Raw genomic sequence first — 21,247 nt, 5'->3', positions numbered from 1 at the left:
TAGAGTTCTTTCAGTCTCGTCATTTTAGAACTGACGCATTTTCAATATTATATTCAAGGAAGCTATGATTGCTACTTTTTTATTTTATGCAACCTACAACCATTGACAAAGCCAATAGTTCTGGCTTGTTGCAGGTGTAACATTACTTGTTATATATCTGGATACAATGACAGAAGAGGCAAAATACCAGTCGGGCGGCACACTATACTAAGCACAGATTTTTAGCTTACGTGGTTTAAGCCACGCCCTTAATTACATCGAACACCCCCTTTGGAGAGACCCCCCAGTATTTTCATCCCACTTAAAGCCCTGGAAACAGCACCATGTCAAAGTCACCTCAGGGCCTGGCACTGTGCATCATGGATGACCCATGAATTTCATGTTTTCGGATTTCCTATGTGCAGGGGCATAGGGGAACCCTGCCCCCACCCATTGCCTTAGGAACAACAGCAAGGGTGAAATTCTTGATGGGCCTCTTCTGTCTGCAATTCTGCAGACAAAGGCTCAGATAATTAATTTGAAAAGGTGGGTGAGTGAGTAAATGAAGGGATGGGTGGATGGCTAGATGGATTAGTGAAAGGGTGAATGGGTGAATGAAAGGGTGAATGGATGGATAACGAGAGAAAGGATGTATGGATAAGTGAGTGGAAGGATGGATGAGAGAAACAGTAAAAAGATGTATGTATGGGTGGAAGGGTAGATCGATGGGTAAAAGGGTGAATGGAAGAGTGAAAGGATGGATGGATGAGTGAAGGGGTGGGTGCTGGGTGAGTTAATGGGTGGATGGATGAGTGAGTGAAATGATGGATGGATTGATAAATTGATAAGTAAAAGGGTAAATGGCTGGACAGATGAGTGAGCGGGTGGATGTAAGGATGGATGAGGGAGTGAAAGTGAGGGTAGATGGACAAATGGATGGATAGATGAGTGAAGGAGTGAAAGGGTGGATGGATGACTGATAGGGTCAATGGATGGATTTATGAGTGGATGAGTAGATGAGTAGATGGATAGGTGGAAGGAAGGATGGCAAAGTGAAAGGTTCGCTGGAGAGAGAAAGGGCGGATGGATTGATGACTGAAAGGGTGAATGGGTGGAAGGATGAGTGACTGGGTGGATGGATGAGTGAGTGAAAGGATGGCTGGGTGGATGAGTGAATGGATGGGTGGAAGAGTGGATAGATGAGTGTACTAATGGATAGGGTGAAAGGATGGATGGATGCATGAATAATGGATGGATGAGTGAAAGGGTGGATGGAGGGATGGATGAGTGAAATGATGGATGGAAGGATGCATGATGGATAGGTTTACAAATGATTAAATACGTTTGGATATGGATAGGCTTAATTATATTCTATTGCGCGACCTCCTCTGATGTGTCTGTAAAAACGTACCTTTTGTCCCGAAGTTTTGTCCTGAATTTTGACCTCCTGTCCTGAATTTTTGTCCTGAATTTTGACCCTTTGTACTGAATTTTTACACTCACCGTCCTGAATTTGCACCCATGTCAGTTGGTTACCCTATCCTCGTTGCTCCACCACCTATGCCCTCCATGTTGCACCCCCAATGCTTTTGTGCATTATTTTTTTCTTTTTACTTGCCCATTCCACTCAGATCGGTAAATAAATAGAAGAAAAAAACACAGACCTACCATTTAGTAAGCGAGCGCAGACGTGGTGCGTCCTAGGCTTTTTTAGGTCTCGACCTTGCTATCGCGTAAGCGAACGCAAAGCGAGACTATAGAAAGCGGGTTTGAAAAGTGCTCCCAAAAAGCGGATTGCATGGCTAGCACGCGCACAATCACGCGCATCGTGCCGCCATGCAATCCACCTTTTGGGAGCACTTCAAAGGGTCCGCTCCCCCGCCCCCAAGCGCGCGCGCGCCACGCTCTGCTGGGCTTGTCTTGTTTTTCTTTTCTTTTTTAACTTTAAGCGCGAGGCGCGCGTGCGGCCAATGCTTGTCTACCGAGGAGCCGCACTCGGAATGTGCGCAGAGTCCTCACAAATGGCTGTGACAAAGTCTGTAGACATAGCTGCTCAGCCTTGGCACAGGGGCTTCAGCGAGGCATTTGTCAAACCGGCGTGCAGAAATACCCACCGGCAATGTGTCATCACAACTTGCAGCGACTCCCTGTGTGCCAACCCCTCTGCCGCCTTCCTAGGTAAACACAGTGTGTGTCAGGGCGACGCGTTCTTGCCTCTGTTGTCCGAGTGAATATCTGGGCTAGATACGTGTGTGTCCTTCACTGACAGACCCCTCTCCAGCTGTCCCCCTAGCCCAACATTTGCGGCCTCCTTTAACCAAACACTGCCAGTTGTCATGTTGTGAGCTGCGTACCACGAGTGGACCCGAGCTCGAGGCTCAGGTGGCGTCTCACGAGCTTCACTGATATTATAAATGCACTCAAGAGTTCCTGTTAGTTTACAGGGGGATTCCTCACTCTAAAAACAATATTCTCGTATAAAATGCCACAGACGCTGTTGTTTTTGGGTGAAAAGCGCTATATAAAAATGAAACATCAATATTAATACAATGTTCGAGCATTTAAAAAGATAATTTCCCGGTAATCTCCAGGTGCGCCCGTGCCAGGCGGTGCATGCGCGTGCCTGCGTGTGTGAGTGTTAACAGTGCACAGGCCTGTGAACACGCTTAGTCCGTGTCGCTAAGCATGAAGACATGTCTTCTAACAATGTCTACCTAGCCGCCATCTCCGTTTCATAACCATCTGCACGGGGAGATTTGAACTTCTGACCTGCCGTCAAAGGATGACTCGTGTAAAACGAGGCCTCGCGTGAATGTTAACTGGAGACCACCCACCTAAAGGCTGCAATTAATGCTCGAATACATTCAGTGGGCACGATTAAAGGGGGGCATAAATGTTATAGGGGCGCAACCATTCCTTCAGTGAATCACAGCGCAGCCATAAAACGCTGCAATCTGGAGCCCTGGAGAGCGGGGGGAGGAGTTTCAGCATCAGAACTACAGGGCAGTATTCCGCAGGCAGACCCGCTCTAGTCTGAGCAGCAGGGGCAGGGCGCCATCGAGTGCCATCCATGTGGGTGTGTCAAGTTCTCTGTGTGTGCGACAGCGCACAAGTATTTACATTCAGTGGAAGGCCAACAAATATGTCTCCGCAACTTATGTCAACGCCAAACACGACGAAGGTGCATTAAACCCCCACTTGCGTTGTGTCCTTCAAAGTGAAATATCTTGTACTAGTGAATATGGTATTTCTTTTCTTTTACAATCTCCTCCCCTCCAGTTTCACACCTTACCCCGCAGCCCAGACCCAGGTACCAGCTGGGTGCCTACCAGTATCACTCACACTCTGATGATCCTGCAAACGCTCTGTTAAAACCGGTCCTTTTTTTTGGTTTTAAATAAAAGAATGACTGGAGGTGCCTAATGTTTTTCTCAGAACCCAGTTAGCGCCGCTGAATGTCGTGGTTTCCCCATCCCAAGCTTTCAGTGCTCTCTCAACGCTCTTCCGCCCCTCCCCCGCCGTGTCTGCGTTAATTTAAAACATATGTGCTTTCACTTTCGCTGCGGCGGGCGCTCGCGTCCGCACCACTTTCAAAGCCCTGCATCCATGTTTTTCACCTTCTTTGCTAAATACAAAGGTGTCTTGGTGTGGCCTAATGGCTTGAATTGGTAAATTTGGAAATGGGGACTCGGGTTTGAATCCCGGCCCGACTCGCCATCTTGTGATTCTGGACAAGCCGCTTAATTCTCCCGTCGTTAAAAACAAGCAATCTTTGCCAGGCAGCCAAGTTTTAAATCCAGCATTCCTTCCCTGACCTCAAGTGTGCTTCCGGGGTGCAGCTGTGGCTGGGCAGCCCCTCATGTCTCACAGCTATAGTCCTGTGGTGGCAGTTTGCATGTGGGACGGTGCTATGGTGGCGGTTGATAGGCATTCCTTTCCATGAGTTCACATTCATGCAGACTCCAGACCAAGCCCTGCTGCCTCCTCTTATGCGCCCATGTTCAGTGCAGCTCTCGAGCCGCTGTTAATGGGGCGTCACCCCCCTCCTAGACGGGGCTCATCACATCCTCCTCATTTTTTTTTAAACCTTTATTTATAGATTTCCCAACATAAATCAGAAGTTTAGATTCTATTACACATCGCATATTGCTCCAATAGCATAACTCCTAACAACAAAGGTTCCATGTGCACATTCTACTCAGTTGTTTGGTATAACCTTTGGCCTTTTGCTAAACGCCGGAGTGTACTTTAAGCACGCACCTCTGTTTAGGTTGGACTCCTTCTTCCCATTTTAGTGAAAGAACCAGAGGGAACGCCACCCATTGCGCCTTGATAATCGAGTGTGAGCAGCAGGGATGCTACTTGATGTACCCCCTGCAGGCATTTCTAGGCGCTTTAGGCGGGATATGCCTGGCACTCGATTTCTTAATTCTGTCTGCCTCTCTCTACAACACCCTCCACCCAGCCCCCCCCCCCCCCCCCGCTCGTGGTCCTCTCTGCCATTCTTCACTCTTTCTTCCTCTTTCTTTCCTTCTGTTTCTTGCTTTCTATCGCCCACTCTTTTCCAGTTTTCCGATTGTTTCTTCGTGTCTCTCCTTCTACTCTTTGGGGCATATTTATAATAACTGACGCATCCCTGCATATCAGCAGGGATGCGCCAGTTATTTTGCGCCCCAGCTCCGCCAGCATGGATGCGCCGCATTTATAATGCGACGCACCATGGGGCAAAAACGGCACAGATGCGTCACGCATCTGTGCCGTAAAAGTGGCGCATTGCTGGAGTTGCGTCGCAGCTCCAGCAATGCTCTGGGGGGCCCTATCTTCACAATGCTGCGTCAATCCTTACGCCTGCTTCAAGCAGGCACAGGGTTTTGACGCAGCATGGGCTCAAAAGTGACTGAGTGAAATCTTGTAGATTTCACTCAGCCACTTTTAGGAGGCGTTCCTGCGTCGAAACGCCCCACCTGCCCTGCAACGACTACATGTGGCGCAGGGCTTTACAACATGACGCATCTCCCAGATGTGTCACGTTGTAAATACCCCGCACCATGGCGCAGGATTTGCGCCGCTGCTGCATCACTAAAGTGACGCAACGGCAGCATAAATGAGGCGCAAGTCAAACATAAATCTGCCCCTTTATTTCTGGGCCTTTCCTGCCGCTCCGTGTTTCTGCTCCCCTCGGTTCTACTCTGTGTGTGTCCCTCTCTCCACCACACTCGTTCCTCGCTCCCCTTATTCCCATCTCCCATCCCCTGGCTTCTCTCCCCTACCCTTGCCCCTCTCCTGTCCAATTGTCCCCTCTCCCTTCTCTGAATCCACTTTCCCTCGCTCCCTCCCCCATCTTTCCTATTCTCATCTTTACTCCTAATGTAAATCGATAACAAGCATTTGCAATGCAATAGGTCTCGCATTTATACGAGTTTGAGCTACTGGCATTGTAAATGACAGTGCCTTTTATTTATGTTTAAAAAAAAAAAAACTTAAATAAAAAGCATTGTCATTTACAATGCCAATAGCTCAAACTCGTATAAATGCGAGACCTATTGCATTGCAAATGCTTGTTCATATTTAGTCATGCTGCCCTGCACCAGGGATGCTCACAGCACAGGGAGAAACCAATAACAAAGCAGATAGGTGTGGGTGGCCTGGAGCCGACCAAGATGGCCACACTGTTGGAGAGCTCTGAGGCTCCAGCTGGTCTCTGCCCGATTATACGCGCCATCATCCGTCTATACCCAGGGGCAGGGGACCAGGAACCGTGAGCCAGGCTCCGGGTGGGACATATGCCTGCACGGCATCGGTCTGTGCTATCATGGGATCCGCCGTCCATGTCCTGGATGGGCCGCGCCAGAAAAGAGGACAGGGCACGGCAGAGCAGCAGGGGAGCAGCGGCTGACACCAGCCTGTGGAGGGGGGCGGTGGGCATGCACCCGTTGGATCGGAGGTGTGCCAACGGGCGGGCGTGGATCACGGCCCAGGCCTGAAAGCACAGCCGGGCCTGGATGGAAGGGGGAACAAAACAGAAAGGGGACCCCAAACTTTGACAGGCGGCCAGGAAGCTGGCCGTGGAGGACGAAGGGAGCAGAGTTGGGCGGACCTTCGGGTGGTGAAATCGAGCGGTGAAGGCTGGGGCTACAAGAGGGCGAGGAGGGGGCGGGGACAGCATATGTACCCCCCTTTGCTCCTCCCCGCCGGAAGCAGCTACCTGTCTGGGGTCTCCCTTGGTCAAACCCAGGGACACGACCTCCCACCCCTGTGCCTTCCTGTGGCACTAAGGCGGCCGCCCTCAAAGGGGCGGGCCGCTGCGCAACCCCCCCCCCCCGGGCAGCCTTACATTAACATCGCAGGAGAGGGGTGGAGACTGGAGGATGGAGACGGGGGCTGCAGGGCGCTGCTTCCCAGCAGTGAAGCCCTTGGGGGCAGCGGAGAGGCCTCGGCTGATAGCGGAGCCTCCAACACAGCGTCGGCCATGGAGAGAGGAACACTAGAGGAGTCACCCCATGCAGCCGGGAAAGAAGACGGTGAAAGCGGGGACCCTGTGCTTCCTGACTCAGATGGCTGGTCAGGCCGCAAAGAAGGGGGAGGTCAGACGACAAGTGAGAAGGTGGGTGGTACACCTTGGACTGTTCTTGGAGGCCCTCCCCCGGCTTCTGGACTGGTTTACCAGGGATCTGGGGGCGCCCGAGGGAGCCGGCTCTCATCGAGAGCAGAGGGGGGGGGGGGGGGTCTGCTGAACCCCAGCTCCCGTGACTTACAGCCCAAATCAATGGGCGTGGAGTACGGGGATGCGGAGGATAGGACAAGGCGGACCGGACGTTGCATATTTCGGGGTTCTCATCGGGACTCACACCCGTTGCTGGGCTGCGCACCTGTGGCCACTTCACTGCTTGTAGAGCAGATCTGAGCACCTGCTATGGTCCAGGGTGATACCCCCTTTCTCTCTTACCGAGGCACCTCTCAGCTCCGTACGCAGGGGCATGGTGAAACCGAAAGGTCAGCAGCCGCTGCTTTCCAACAGGGTGGACAAGTACGCAGTACCCAAGCATTCCATGGAGGGGGCCAGGCCGGGGGCGGAGGCGCCGGATCCCTCCCTAGGGCCGGGGTATAATGGCCTTGATCAGGGACCTTAGGGTACCTCTGAATCCAAAATTGACGCCGTGATAGTCTATGTCAGTCTACTGCAAGTGGACTTTAAGAAACTGTCCGAGAAGGCCTGGGCTGCAGAGGTGGCGATCCATACACTGGAGGCCACATCTCACACACTGGAGGCACAGGCCAGACATCTCACTAAACAGCAGGAAGCAGGAACTCATCGTGGCTAAACTCGAGGACCAGGAGGGCAGGGCCCGTCACAACAACAAGAGAGTGGTGGAGGTCCCCGAGGGGATGGAGGGATAAAGCACTGACCGGTTTGCTGGGTTAGACTCCTATATCAGGATCCCATGGCTAGGGTGCGGGTCAATGGCGTATTATCTCGTACCTTCACTCTCTATAGGGGGCCTAGACATGCTTACCCCCTATTGCTGATGTTTTTCGCCCAGGCCTTGGAGCCGTTGGCAGCCTGGATCCGTCAAGACGATTTACTATGGGGGATTCAGGGAAGCGGTGCCTGGGAAGAACGCATCCCCCTCTATGCGGATGATATTCTGCCATAGGTGACACGGCCACGCCTTTCGATCGATTGCATTTTACATATATTGAAACTATTCGAGAGTTACTCAGACTATCAGATAAACTGGGATAAGTTTCTTATTTCTCCCCTTGGTGGAGGGAGGCCTGGTCTGCTGCCTACATGTGGGGCCCCAGTGGCAAAGGGGGTGCTTTCAATGTTTGGGCATATACGTGGACAAGGACGCCGAGAAGTTTATTGAGCGCAATCTGCTCTGCCAGTTACACCGGCTGAGCAAGGACGTAACACACTGGAGGGCACTCCCAGTCTCTCTAATGGGTAGAGCGGTGCTCTTCAAAATGATGACCCTCCCCCGCATGCTATATGTTCTGCCAAATAACCCCTATAGGATTCCACCCAGGTTCTTTGGCAAGGTGAATAGTGAACTGTGCAAGCTGTTGTGGGGTGGGGGCATTTCTCGGATATCCCTTGCTCACCTCCAACGAGGGGTATATGAAGGGGGACTGGTGATTACAGACATCCAAATCTTTTACTGGGTGTCACAATTGACTGTTGTAAATGATTGGGCGGTCGGGGACATAGAGGACTCAGCACTTCCGGCGGACCGAGACCCAATGGGGGACCGGGGCTACCAGTTAATCTTGTACACTAAGCAACGGGCAGGAATGCTGCTGTTACATACTGAAATGGTTGCTAAGGCGTGGAGGTACGCTAACAAGTATTTAGGATGGGTTGACAAGCTGACAGACAACGCTCCACTATCGGACAGTGAGGCTTTGCAGAAAAGTGGTAATTTAAAGGGCTTCCGTAAATGGAGTCTGATAGGTATTGAGCCTCTAGGGGACATATGGGGAGGGGGCACCCAACTAACATTCTCAGAATTGCAGCAAGAATACGAGCTTTGGGATGCCGAGCAGTTGAAATATTTGCAGCTTGTGCATGCACCACGGTGCCATCTCCCACAGGGGTAACAATTGCCAGAGCCCTACCAGTTGGAGTACCGCTAAATACAGGATCACAGACCACAGAAAGTGATTTCACTGACATACAAGAAAATAATGAACAACTCTCCCAATCCAGAGAGTTCGTTGAGGGAGGCTTGGGAGGGAAACATGGACTCAGAGGACAATGATTGGTCGGAAGCCATACAGAGCCCCAGGGAAATTGCTATACAGGCTCATTTTCGTATAAACCAGCTGCAAATTTTGCACAAATCCTATTATTGTAGGTCCCTGCTACACTGGTTGGGCCGCAGTGATACGGCCATGTGTGCAAAAGAATGTGGCATGGTTGGCTAATGTTTTCATATACTATGGGAGCACGCGTGATCGAATGGTATTGGAAGGGGGTGGTGCAGGTCATGTCTAAAGCCGCTGGTATCAAAGTCCAGCTGGATGCCAGGTGGTTGTCGCAATGCATAATAGGGTAGGACGTTTGTCCTACGTATACGAACGTTTGTTTAAAGATGACAACAAGAGCAGCCAAAAGAAACATTGCGAGGGCCTGGGGAGCGAACAGACGTCCGAGTGGCCAGGAGTGGGACCATGGAGACATGGAATGGTGCCGACAAGCTCAAAAGATGATCGATGGCAGCAGGAGCGGCCCTAGGAACTTTTGATAAAATATGAAAAAGTGTAGCATGTATGTAGACGAAGAGAGAATTGACCGGGAAGGGACAGAGGGGATGAGTGGGGTGGGGGGGATTTATGGATCCTTTGCAATCACTCTTTCAATAAGCCTTAGTGATGTTGTCGATCTGCGCTTTATAATGCGGATCATTACTTCATAGAGCTGGATAATGCACCTCACTGTCTAAAAAACTACCATTGATTGGAAATGTCTTTGTCATTCCATGTGTACAGAGCAGCTGATGAATATTATTTACAACAAAAAAGAAAACAAAGCAGATAGGTGTCAAAGGCAAAACCTACTGGTTTTACCAATGCTTGTTGAGCAATGGTATGATTACCAGCGGCCATATTACACTATGCGGCACATTTTCCTTGTTTGCACCAGGCACACCTTTCAAAAGATGGACCCTGTGCAAACAGGGGGAGAGCGCGGTATTATAGTGAATGTGCTGCCCCCAGGGCAGCGGCAAAGTCGTGTTTCCCTGGGGGCAGTGCATGGAGGTGAAATACAGTGCAGCTATGAAGCAGCTGCTCTGTGTTTCACTGTGTAGGTTGCAACACACCTGCACTTTTAAGGGGGATTACAGATCCCCTGGCAGGCGGGTGCAGTGAGTGACTGCCACTGCCTGCAAGGGGTTGTCTGGGGGGTCATGGGACCCCCTTCACCTCCTTCAGTGGGCTGCCTTCCGCGGGCCATCTTTTAGAAGTGCACCTCCTGACAGCTTTGCTGCCTCTGTGTCCGCAGCTATAATATGGAGCGGGCACAGAGGCAAAGGGATTCCCTTATTTGCATGTGGCCACGCCCCCATGCAAATGAAGGAACGCCCTCTGATGATAGCGCTGGTACTATGTGTGCACCAGCGCTATACGTTCTACAGAAAGGGCCCCACAAGTGTCTGCTGCCCCTTCTGTAAAACCAAAGTGCCCCAGAGGCATGCAAAGCGGGCACAAATGCCTTTGCACCCCAGGGGCACTTTGTATAATAAGGCCCCTGATGCGTTAAAGTTAGCGGAAATTTGCTAGTAGTGATGGAGGAGTGAAAGGCGCAAAGGGGTGGTGCTGTTTCTGTGAGTGAGCTTTATATGAGCTTGAGTACTTTCAGAAGTCAAAAGTGTGAAGAAAGCCAGAGCATGTGCAACTGGGCACCAGGTCTTTACAAAGTGCCAAGGTCAAAACAGACGTAATGTGAATGAAAGTGCAGAAGTAAAACTTACGCAGAAATCAAGCGATCAAAGAAGGCAAGAGATGCACTTTACAGTGCATTCAACTTCTTCAGCAGTTGAGATGAGAGTAAAAGCCATGACCCTACCCTAGTGCGCGAAAGCCTCTCTCCGTGTCGATGATCACTTGGAACATTCCAAATGTGGGCTAAAAACAACTGGAGGTATCAGCCGGGCTGAGGAAGCATTATCATGATCGGCTCTCATCAGGAGGCCAGGGCTCAAAATATAGACTCGGATGAGAGCTTGACCTTTTCTGCTCAAAAAAGTCGATAAGGGACAGGAGTGAGGAAGTACTTCCAATCCTGCAGAGTTTGTGCCTGGAACCACTGCTCCCAATGGGGAACAACCTAGAAATACTGGCTGTCAAGACAAAAGGGAACCCATGGAAATATCAGGGTCACACTGGTGAATGTACATTTCTCACCTAAGGTCAAAAGTCAACCTCATGCAAAGGTTTGGGGTAGTTTTGGATGACCTGATCGGCCAACTGAGATCAGTTCCAAGCTTTCCACATTGTGGACTCAACACTGAACTTCCAGCAAAGAAGTAGAGAGGGCTGGACTCTGGCATGGATTCAGCTCTTGGGACTACAGAGCAGAACTGAGCAAGAAAACTAGTCAAGGGGAGACCTTATTTGTTAGGAGAATTGGAAAGGACTGACTAAGACTCTTAAAGATGGATTACACCTTGCAAGAGGTTCTAGCCTACATTAGGTCGCAGATTAGATTATCCTAATCTGGCTAAAACTCTTAACAATGGATTCCACCTTGTGAGAGGTTCTATACTATGTTACGTCGCAGATTAGATTATTTTAATCTGGTTAAGACTCTCGAGCATGGATTACACCTTGCGAGAGGTTCCATCCTACGTTAGATGGTAGATTAGATGATCCCAATCTGGCTAAAACTCTTAAAGATGGATTATATTTTGTGAGAGGTTCTATCCTACATTAGCTCGCAGATTAGGTGATCCTAATCTGGCTAAAGCTCTTAAAGATGGATTACACATTGCGAGAGGTTCTATCCTACGTAAAATCGCAAGTTAGACTATCCAAATCTGGGTCAAACTCATAAAGATGGATTACACCTTGCGAGAGGTTCCATCCTATGTTAGATCACAAATTAGGTGATCCTAATCTGGCTGAGACTCTTAAAAATGGATTACACCCTCTGAGAGGTTCTATTCTACATTAGGTCACAGATTAGATTATCCTAATGTGACTAAAACTCTTAAAGATGGATTACACCTTCTGAGGGGTTCTAGCCTACAATAAATTGCAGATTAGATTATCCAAATCTGGCTAAAACTCTTAAAAATGGATTACACCCTCTGCGAGGTTCTATTCTACATTAGGTCACAGATTAGATTATCCTAATTTGACTAAAACTCTTAAAGATGGATTACACCTTCTGAGAGGTTCTATCCTACAGTAGGTTGCAGATTAGATTATCCTTCCACAGCAAGTATCTCAATAGGCTCTCGGCCTGCAGCGATCACAAGCTGGTAATTGTGACACTTGTAAAAGGATATTTTCTTAAAGAGGTTCTTGTGCCTCAAACTAGCAAATAATTTATGATGAGTCATAGTTAGAAGTAACAGAAAATCATCTCTATGTGGGTTGGATAAAAGCCGGCCTATCCACAAAGGGAATGCAAGTATTATCGATTAGGATCTAAGCTGCAAAGACAGGTCCTAGAGAGAATACTGACAAGTTTAAGAATTTCCTGAGAATGAGAAGTAACACAGAGTAAAACCCCATAGAGAATCCTCTTGAGCAGCCTCGTAGTCTGCTAGAGGCGCAATGAAGGAAAGTCTGAGGAAGGCCATCCGAACTTCTTGGAAAAGAATATTTAAAAAGAAACAATTCACTCCCTTATGGTGGAGAAAACAATGAGTTTGTGAGAGTATTTATGACTTTGCTGGGTCTGCCATATGGGAGAATATAGAATAAATCTGGGGAGATAAAGCCATCTAGACATGCTGGATTTCCTCCGAGCATTTGGCAGGAGTTCTAGGAAAATCCATTTTGTTCACATGTCGCTGAAATACTCCCAGCCCTGTACAAAAGTAGAGTTGTGAAGACGTCAACAACGAAGGTGAATTTTTGCTGTACTCTGAATTACACAAAGCTGGCCGAGCAGTGTGTGCAGAGCAGCCGAGGCGCCGAGAGCTTGCTTGCGAACCCTGACCAGTGGGAAACCTCAAAGGTCTTAAGGACCAAGACCCTACTACAGCCAAAGTGAGATCCTTAAAACCTAAGAGGAGATTTATTAATACTGATCTTCAAGAAATGAATGAAACGACACGCGGTGTTGTAGGTCGAGGACCTTAACCAATATCACCAGCAAAGTAAGTCTAAATGGAATTGTTCTTCTTTACTCTAGAAGAGTGGATAGAGGGGGGTCACTCTGAACCCCTCCACTCCCAAAACCAAGCCATCATCAGGTGAATCTACAGCACAGTAGATTGCAATAATAAATGCAAAAAAGACCTTATTGTACCACACTTTCCCCACCTCTTAGCAATGGTGACCTCTACACTACAAAGATCAGCGATGTGTGTTTAACTCTGAGATCCACCCTGACAAGCACATGCATGGTGAGGGAAGCCTTCTCTAGGCGGCCGCCTTAGATTTGGTGAATCCTTTTGATTCTCTTGATTGCTCACGTTTGAGGGCAGCGTTCGAGACATTGGTGATGCAGAAGAGCCTGGTGCAGTCGCGCATCACAGCCTGTGGTAATCCGAGCACCACAGCTGATGTAATGAAAGCGTCGCAATAAAGGATGAGTTTAGATTGAACGTGAATGTGGAGAGCGATGATCCCAGCCTAACCCTACTTCTATCTTCTTGACCAGCTTTGAGATTGGAATTAAAACCAAAACCTTTATCAATAATCAAGAACATACCCCATCTTTGGCTATGAGGCTCCCCTGTTCCATTGCTGATCACAGTGCACTTTCATGACATATCTTTTACAAGAAACTCTACAAAGTGTTTCCCTAAATCTCAACGGTTTTTATCATCCAGATAAAAATAAGAAATAATGAAGTACCCGGCGAGAAGTAACCCAAAAGTCATCTTCATTCAGCAAAGTTAGATGTGAAACACAACAGAAAAGAAGTCACACAAGAAATTATTGGTGGAGCATTCTTCACATCCTCAGCTGTTGGCAGGAATGGCTTGGCCAAGCTTGCTTAGAGAAGCTCTATTGTAAAATAATTTCGTGCTAGTCTAACGAACATAGTGGATTCATTATTAAATAAGGAAGAAACTGAACGCCTGGTACAGAACCTTGTCAATGTATATTCTTCAATCATCGGTGATGAAATATTCTGGGAGGAGAGCTTTGATGAAATGTCCCTGTAGAGAAGGATCCTTGCCATCCTGTCTCAGGATGCTCAGCTGATCATGGACCGACACAGAGACTATGTGCCCAGATTAAAAGATAAACCCCTCAATGCTCTCCTTGTGATGAGAACTGAAGAAGATGAAGTGAATCTACAGGTTTTGAGAGACTCCAAGCCCCAGTGCCATCTTCTTAATGCCCATCTTTGCATTCCTTTTCCTCCAGACAGGGCTCTAAGCTGACTTCTAGCAACATTCCACCACAAAGGATGCATTCAGAGGTTGTGATCATTGACCTCTCGGATCATGCACTGATACCCCAAGACAAAGGACTGAGCTCCACTGATTGCTCATCTAATGGATGGTAGAAGAACTCATTGCCGCATGGAAGAGCTGAACAACATGGGGCATATTCAACAAACGTTCACGCAGTGCAGCAAGCCACCTTGCTATGCTGCGTGAAAGGGACAGGGAAGGAATTTGCCGTATTGAACATTATACAGTGCATTTCTGTCCTTTCCTACCACTGGCGCACTATGTGCTGCCTAGCATCAACGCAGGCACCCTTGAGGCGTGGTGCAAGGGTGCCTGCATTGTAAGTAAGCGTGTTTTTGTGCAGGAAGGAATACCTTCCTGCACAAAAATAATCACCTGAGGCATTTTCCTCTTTCTAGGTACGCTGCAGAAAGCAGCACACTTAGAAAGAGGAAACAGCGAGGAGAAATGAAGATATTCCTCCTCGTTGTGCCTCTGGTGGGGAGGTTTAGAATTCTGATGCATCCCCAGGTCTACCACTCTTGGTAAATCTGGGAATTTGTCAGAATACATGGGTGGATGTGTGGGAACACCCATGCTCCACTCATGTAACGCCTTCACCACGCAGTGTAACGCAAGGCAGCGACTTGTGCTGTCTTGCTTTACACTTGATTTTCCAAGCCATACAGGGTGGCCTCGTGTGGCTTGATAAATCTCATTGTAGGTTTTGCACTGCCCTGCGCCACCTTGCATGGAGCAGGGCGACGCAAAACCTATATTAAATATGCACCCATTTTCCAAGACAACGTCCTCCCTTTAATCATGAAGCATGACACCAAGGGACCTTTTGGTGTGTGAGGGGTATTTAAGCAAACACTGTGTGCATCCAACCAATGTAGGAAACACACATTTTTGACACAATGAGTAACTCTGTCAAGAGAACCCTCCTTAGAGGTTGATCCTTATGTTTTATTATAAAATTTTAAATCCTACTGGTACTAAGCAAGGTTTGCAGACCTAGGGACTTGCTGTGGGAAGTAGACGCAACAGAATCTGCACTAGAATCCAGTGAGGCGTCGGCGACCAGTCTACGGCGGCTGGAGAGGGGGCACTGCTAGCCGGGAATGTCAAGGGGTGGGACTTCCGGGTTATGAGGGATAGATGTGCCTTATAGAGTGTTCACTTCCCTTGGGAAGGTGCATGTGACCTCCTCATGTTGTGTTTGCTCCTTCGCTGTTGCTATAGCTCGTTCCCCGTATTGCCCATCCTTCATGTTTGTTGTGTTGCTCTTTCTTCAGTCCCCCTGCTTCCTGGAGTTTTGCCTGAACTTTGACTTGTTTGTGGATAATTCTTTGATTTGGTTTGCTGTGGTTTGTCCCTTGCTTCTTCTTACCTTTTTCCAGGATTACATTCAATGTTGACCACTTCTGACACCGGCTTCCTCCAATTTTCTGCAGCCAGTAAGAATAATAACAATAAAGACTTTTGTTATCTCATTGCTTCTGACCGTGAACAGCAGCAAGAGTTTGTTAGTTTTTACATCTACAGTAAGACCCGTAAGAACACCACTGTGAATCCCCTGAAGTCTGAGAGACTTACACCGGATGAGACGGTGGTGATCCGGCTGCCTCTTCTCCCTCTCGCTCCCATGAACCCTTCCCCCAGAGTTTAGTCCTGCTATCTGTGCTTACTCATGAACAGGCAGAGCTAGACCCTGGAGATGGGGCAAATTGTCATCAGTCTCTGGCATTCGGAAAACGTTTGCAAATTGTCACATTTTGTACGCTGTTTGCCCTAATATTCTCCACATGAGTTCTGATCCTAATCAGCTGCAGGTTACACGCAGGCCATCACCAATATTCAGGAAAACGTAAAGATCACTCTTGGGTGAACGCGCATATCTAGTAAGTCGTGTGAATCAAAGATCTCCCAGTCCAAGAGGATTCAGTAATCCAGCTCCCAGGACGTCCAGTCTCATGCATTATGTGATGCCACGTTAGCCGCTGTAGCCTTCGTCATGGGGTCTCCTAACAAGTCACCCCCTGATCAACTGACAGGCGATCCATCATTGATATTGAGTCTTTCCTGGCTCAGTGTAATCTGCATTTTTTTTGTGTGTGACTCACCCATTTTCCCTCCGATAGCCGTAAGGTTGCCTTCATTTTATTGTATTTGTCCAAACACAACCGCATCTGGGCAACCCCCTCAATCTTGAATAAAAGTCCTTGTCTTCAACGATATACAACCTTTTTAGAGCAATTTTGAGTGGTGTTTGGTGTGTGCCATTTTACCAGGGTTGGGCAGAACTCTGTGGAATTCCACGGAGTTGTATGAAAACTCAGCGAGATTCCGCAGAGTTCCGCGAACGGGAGGATATTGGTGTGTCACACTGATGTTTTGTATCAGGAGTTTGTCCCGCGCTGCAAAATCAGCGTGAATAGCATCATGCAGCGCGCCAGAGGGCGCTGCTTCTTTGCTACCACTTCAGAAGGATCGTGACTGCCCTCTTAGAGCCTGAACATCATGCTATGGGATGCCAACTCTCACTCGAGCGCACCAACTTACTGTTGGCGAGACGTGTGAGAGAAAATACTCCACCACACGGCGGTTGGTGGAGTTTGGCCGGAATGCCTCAATACAAGCATAAGGCAGAGAGGTCAAAACTCTTCGACCTCTGCCAGCGGAGCAAAATTTATCACCCAACCCTACATATTACACAGGCAGTGCACTCTGCCTTACTAACTCTACTCTAGCTGCTAACGATATTATTGCTTTTACCAGGCAATTCACACAACTAAAAACAGAGAAAGTATAGAATGATGAGGCTTCGACTGCTGCCTTTTATCATGGATTACAAGAGGGGCTAAAAGATGCTCCTTTGCTTGTGGACAATCGAAAAACGACATTTAATGAATTAATTTAATGCTTCAGATAGATCAGCAGAAAAAAGAATGGTTGCAGAAAGACGCAGGTACTCGGGGTGATGGAGCCCAGCTACTTCATCTGACACCACGCAAACCCCACCTTCTGAAGAGCACAAACAAAGTGCCAATGTATGCAAGTCTATCTTTCAAGAAGAAAAAGATTGGAGAAGGAAGGACGGCTCTTGGATTTACTGTGGAAAAGCAGGGCAATTTGTTAGAAAACTATCCCAGCTAGAGGGAAACAAAGGTTGGACAATTAATGAGAGTAGAGCGCACTGTTTGTTAAAGTTCACATTAGCCAAATCATCTGAGCACCTTGAATGTTTTTTTTGTTTGTTTGGTTTTTTTTTTGCAGAGTTTTATATAGCGCAAACTTGACCCGAATCCAACCAGGTATCAGGGCGCTTTACATAGCACCAGTTACGTTACATGAGGACACACATTCATTTTTGTTAGGCACGGGGAGATTACGTGATTTTGCCCAGAATCACAGGATGTTCAGCGTCATTGCCGAGACTCAAACGCAGTTCCCCAGGTCTGAGGTCGAGCGCCCTAGCCGTTAGGCCAACTCCTCTCCCCGTTGAGAGCTACTAGACACAGGGCAGTGGATTGATTTATTTACATTCAAGCGCAGAATGACACGATATCCAACAAGGAGGAAGAACAAATCCAAGCTCATTAAAGGTAATGGTGACACTCCCTCGGCCTCAGGTCAGGAGTCTAAAGAGACTCTAACTGGTTATGACCACCAATTTAGGACATTGTGAAAGCATCAGTTTTGATTGAATTGATACTCATAACTTCCACATTGTCTTGGGAACTTCTTGGTCATCCAATATAATCCATGGATTAGAACTCCTCTAAAGTGAAGTTCACCTCCGAATACTGCAAGGAACTTTGCCTTCCAACAGATTTGTCTGCACAAATACACCCCGGATCTGGATCCTCATATTCTGGGAGGTTATGTAGAATTCCAAGATGTATTTGTGGAAAAGGATTCTATTTCTGGCCTTCCCGTAGAGAGTAGGGTTTTGAAATGGAATTGGTTCTGAATGCCAGGATTCCAGATGGTTGGATATGTCCAGTGACTGTGAAGGAGTGCGACCATCTGAAGAGATGTGTTGATGAGACGTTAGCTGAAGGCTCCATGAGACATTTCACCCACTTTCCTGGTCCTCTTTGACATTGGTTTCCGTACTTTTGTACCAAGTCTGCAATGCTAAGATCTTCACCAATTTAGACGTAAGATGAGCTAACAATTTAGTCTGAATCAAAGATGGTGGTGAATGGAAAACTGCTTTTATGTGAGGTATGGTCACTTTCAATATTTGGTCACGCTCTTTGGTCCATGCAAAGTGTGAGCCTCATTTCAACTCTTGGATAAATTGTTGAAGTTTTTGTCATTATTTATTTTCCCAAGATTTGTAAATCCAATGACAACAAGTACAATAGATTCTTAGGAGCTTCACAGCTTACTCTTTTTGTAGAAGTGCTTATTTGAGGTTCAGTCGGTTTCATTTCTGAAGGCTTATCAGACAAATGAATTACCATGGATCACAAAGTGGTGTCTGCTGTAGTGGAATGGCCCATACCCCGCAGTGTAATGATATGTAAACGTACTAGTTGCAATACGGAGACGGCACGAGTGGAGGTGGTTGATTACATCAGGGGTACCTTAGATGTCAGGGGCAGGGTTGTGCTGATTATGCTGGATGTGTCAGCAGCATTCGACACAATACCCCGCTCCACACCCCTGGCACATGTCCATGCTTTGGAATCAGGGGGTGGGCGTGCAAACGGCTGGCTTCCCTCCTGGAAGGAAGAGATCAAGAGGTCTGGTGTCCACCTTTTGTGTCTGGGTCTTGTGTTCTACAGGTGGGAGTGCCACAGGGTTCAGCTTTGAGCCCTACATTAGTCAGCATATATCTCACTCCTCTGTCGTTCTGGGCAGAGACTTTGGGTGCAAAAATAATTTCATATGGGGATGACACCCCTTTACTTTATTCCTGGGGCCGGGAGGAAATCTGAACCTGTTTGAGGGCAGTCTTTGAATGGCTGTCTCACCACCAGCTTAAGTGTAATGTGGGCAGAACTGTCCTACTTGTTTTGGTAGAAGATCAGACGAGCCATGGCAACCCTTTTGGACGGAGAATGCTTCCCCTCTACTAAGCTGCACTAGCGCAGTCAAACATCTGGGCATTAAGTTTGCTGGCGAACTTTCTTTTCTGTCACAGGTTAGTGCAGTGGTGGGGACCTGCTTTGGTCTGCTTCGGGTGCCATAAGTTGGCAGGGTATGCTCAGACGTGAGTCCCTTGCTCACTATGCCACTGGATTCAAGCAAGCCTGGCTGAAGACGGCTGAAATGCCAGAAACCAGTCCTAGGAAGCTTGTTTCCGGTCCAGGGAAGGCATGGCTTGGCAGTTCGGGCTGGACAGTTCCCATGAGGCACAGGGTCAGACTGATTTGCATATGGCCATGTCTGAACTGGGGTGGCAGAGTGGGCTGAAGAACGGGGATGGATCAAACCCAGATCTGTTGACTGGGTGTGAGTGTTTGATTGGTTCTGATGCTCCGTCCATCACCACCCCCTTTTGTACCGCTTTGTTCGCCATAAGTTGGCAGGGTATGCTCAGACGTGAGTCCCTTGCTCACTTTGCCACTGGATTCAAGCAAGCCTGGCTGAAGACGTCTGAAATGCCAGAAACCGGTCCTAGGAAGCTTGTTTCCGGTCCAGGGAAGGCATGGCTTGGCAGTTTGGGCTGGACTGTTCCCATGAGGCACAGGGTCAGACTGATTTGCATATGGCCATGTCTGAACTGGGGTGGCAGAGTGGGCTAAAGAACGGTGATGGATCAAACCCAGATCTGTTGACTGGGGGTGAGTGTTTGATTTGCTCAAACGCTCCGTCCATCATCCCTTTGGTATCGCTTTGTTCACCCTAAGTTGGCAGGGTATGCCCAGACGTGGGTTCCTTGCTCACTTTGCCACTGGATTCAAGATAGCCTGGTTGATGAGGGTTATGAACCCGAAACCGGTCCCAGGATGCTTGTTTCCGGTCCAGGGAAGACATGGCTCGACAACTGGAACCTAAAAACATGTTAATTCACTTGTTTTGCTCTACAGAATGTCGATGTATCCGAGTTAGAGGGTTCTGGTCCTGTGCAAAGTCTGAGTTGTGCTCCTAAGACCAACAGTAATGGATACAGCAAGAACTTCCAGACCGCATCATAATAGAGGGGATTTATTGTTCAGAAAAACAAACGGATCCTCATCTGATCTGCAGGGAAAAACTCTGCCCTAGCCGCAGGAAGCCGGTGAAAAAAACGTATATCAGGTGTTAAGACATTTCCGGTGGTCCACTGTCAGACCGTAAATAGGGAAGTATGTGAAACAATATTCTATGTGTGCCCAGATTAAATCTTTTCATCAAAAGACTTTTGGCCTCCGAGTTCTCTGAACCAACCCTGAATGACCAGGGAAGAAAATGTCAGCTTCGAAGTGAAGCACCGCAGGTCTAGTGGTGGATGACGTCATTCACTATCGCATTTCATTGCGCGGCACAAATACCGCCTGTGCGCAGGTAAGCAGGATGTTTTTCAAGGAGGTCGTACAACTGCATGGTTTGCCTTCTGAAATAGTCACTGACAGTTCAATTCGAATCTATCTCTGAACTGACTGACTGTCACTGGCTCTCAGTTCATCTTGAACTTTTGGAACACACTGACTCATACCTTTGGCTCCATCAATTTCAAGTCCGATAGCCATCACCCCTAGACTGACAGTCAGTCTGAGCAAATTATTCTATCTTTCCCTCAATGTCACACCGTCAACCGACAGGAACAATGGGGTTTGTGGTTATCGTTGGCAGAATGTTCCTACAAGAATTCCTTTTTTTCTTCTTTAGGAGATTCCTCCTTCTGTTTCCTAGTTTTCAACCTCAGCTTTTTCCTGAGATTTCACAGTTCCCCTCAGTCCCAACTCTTACAGACCTGTTACGCGTGATCTCTTCCACCCAGGTCAGAACACCTCATCCATTTACAGCAAGCTAAAGCGGCTTACAAGTAGTTTGCTGGTTGCCATCGGCAAACGACTCCTACTTACAAGAAAGGGAGTTTGGAGTAGTTGTCTACTCGTTTCCTGGATTTGCCTACTTTTCATCCCAAATTTGCACCTGGAATTGTGGGTCCTTGTCTGGTGTTGCATTTGGCGGGTGCTGTGTTCCGCATCCGGTCTTCCACATTAATGTGTGAGAATTAATGA

This window comes from Triturus cristatus, chromosome 9, assembly GCF_964204655.1.
Source record: "Triturus cristatus chromosome 9, aTriCri1.1, whole genome shotgun sequence".
NCBI classification, from domain to species: domain Eukaryota; kingdom Metazoa; phylum Chordata; class Amphibia; order Caudata; family Salamandridae; genus Triturus; species Triturus cristatus.
This window is presented reverse-complemented; position numbering follows the sequence as displayed.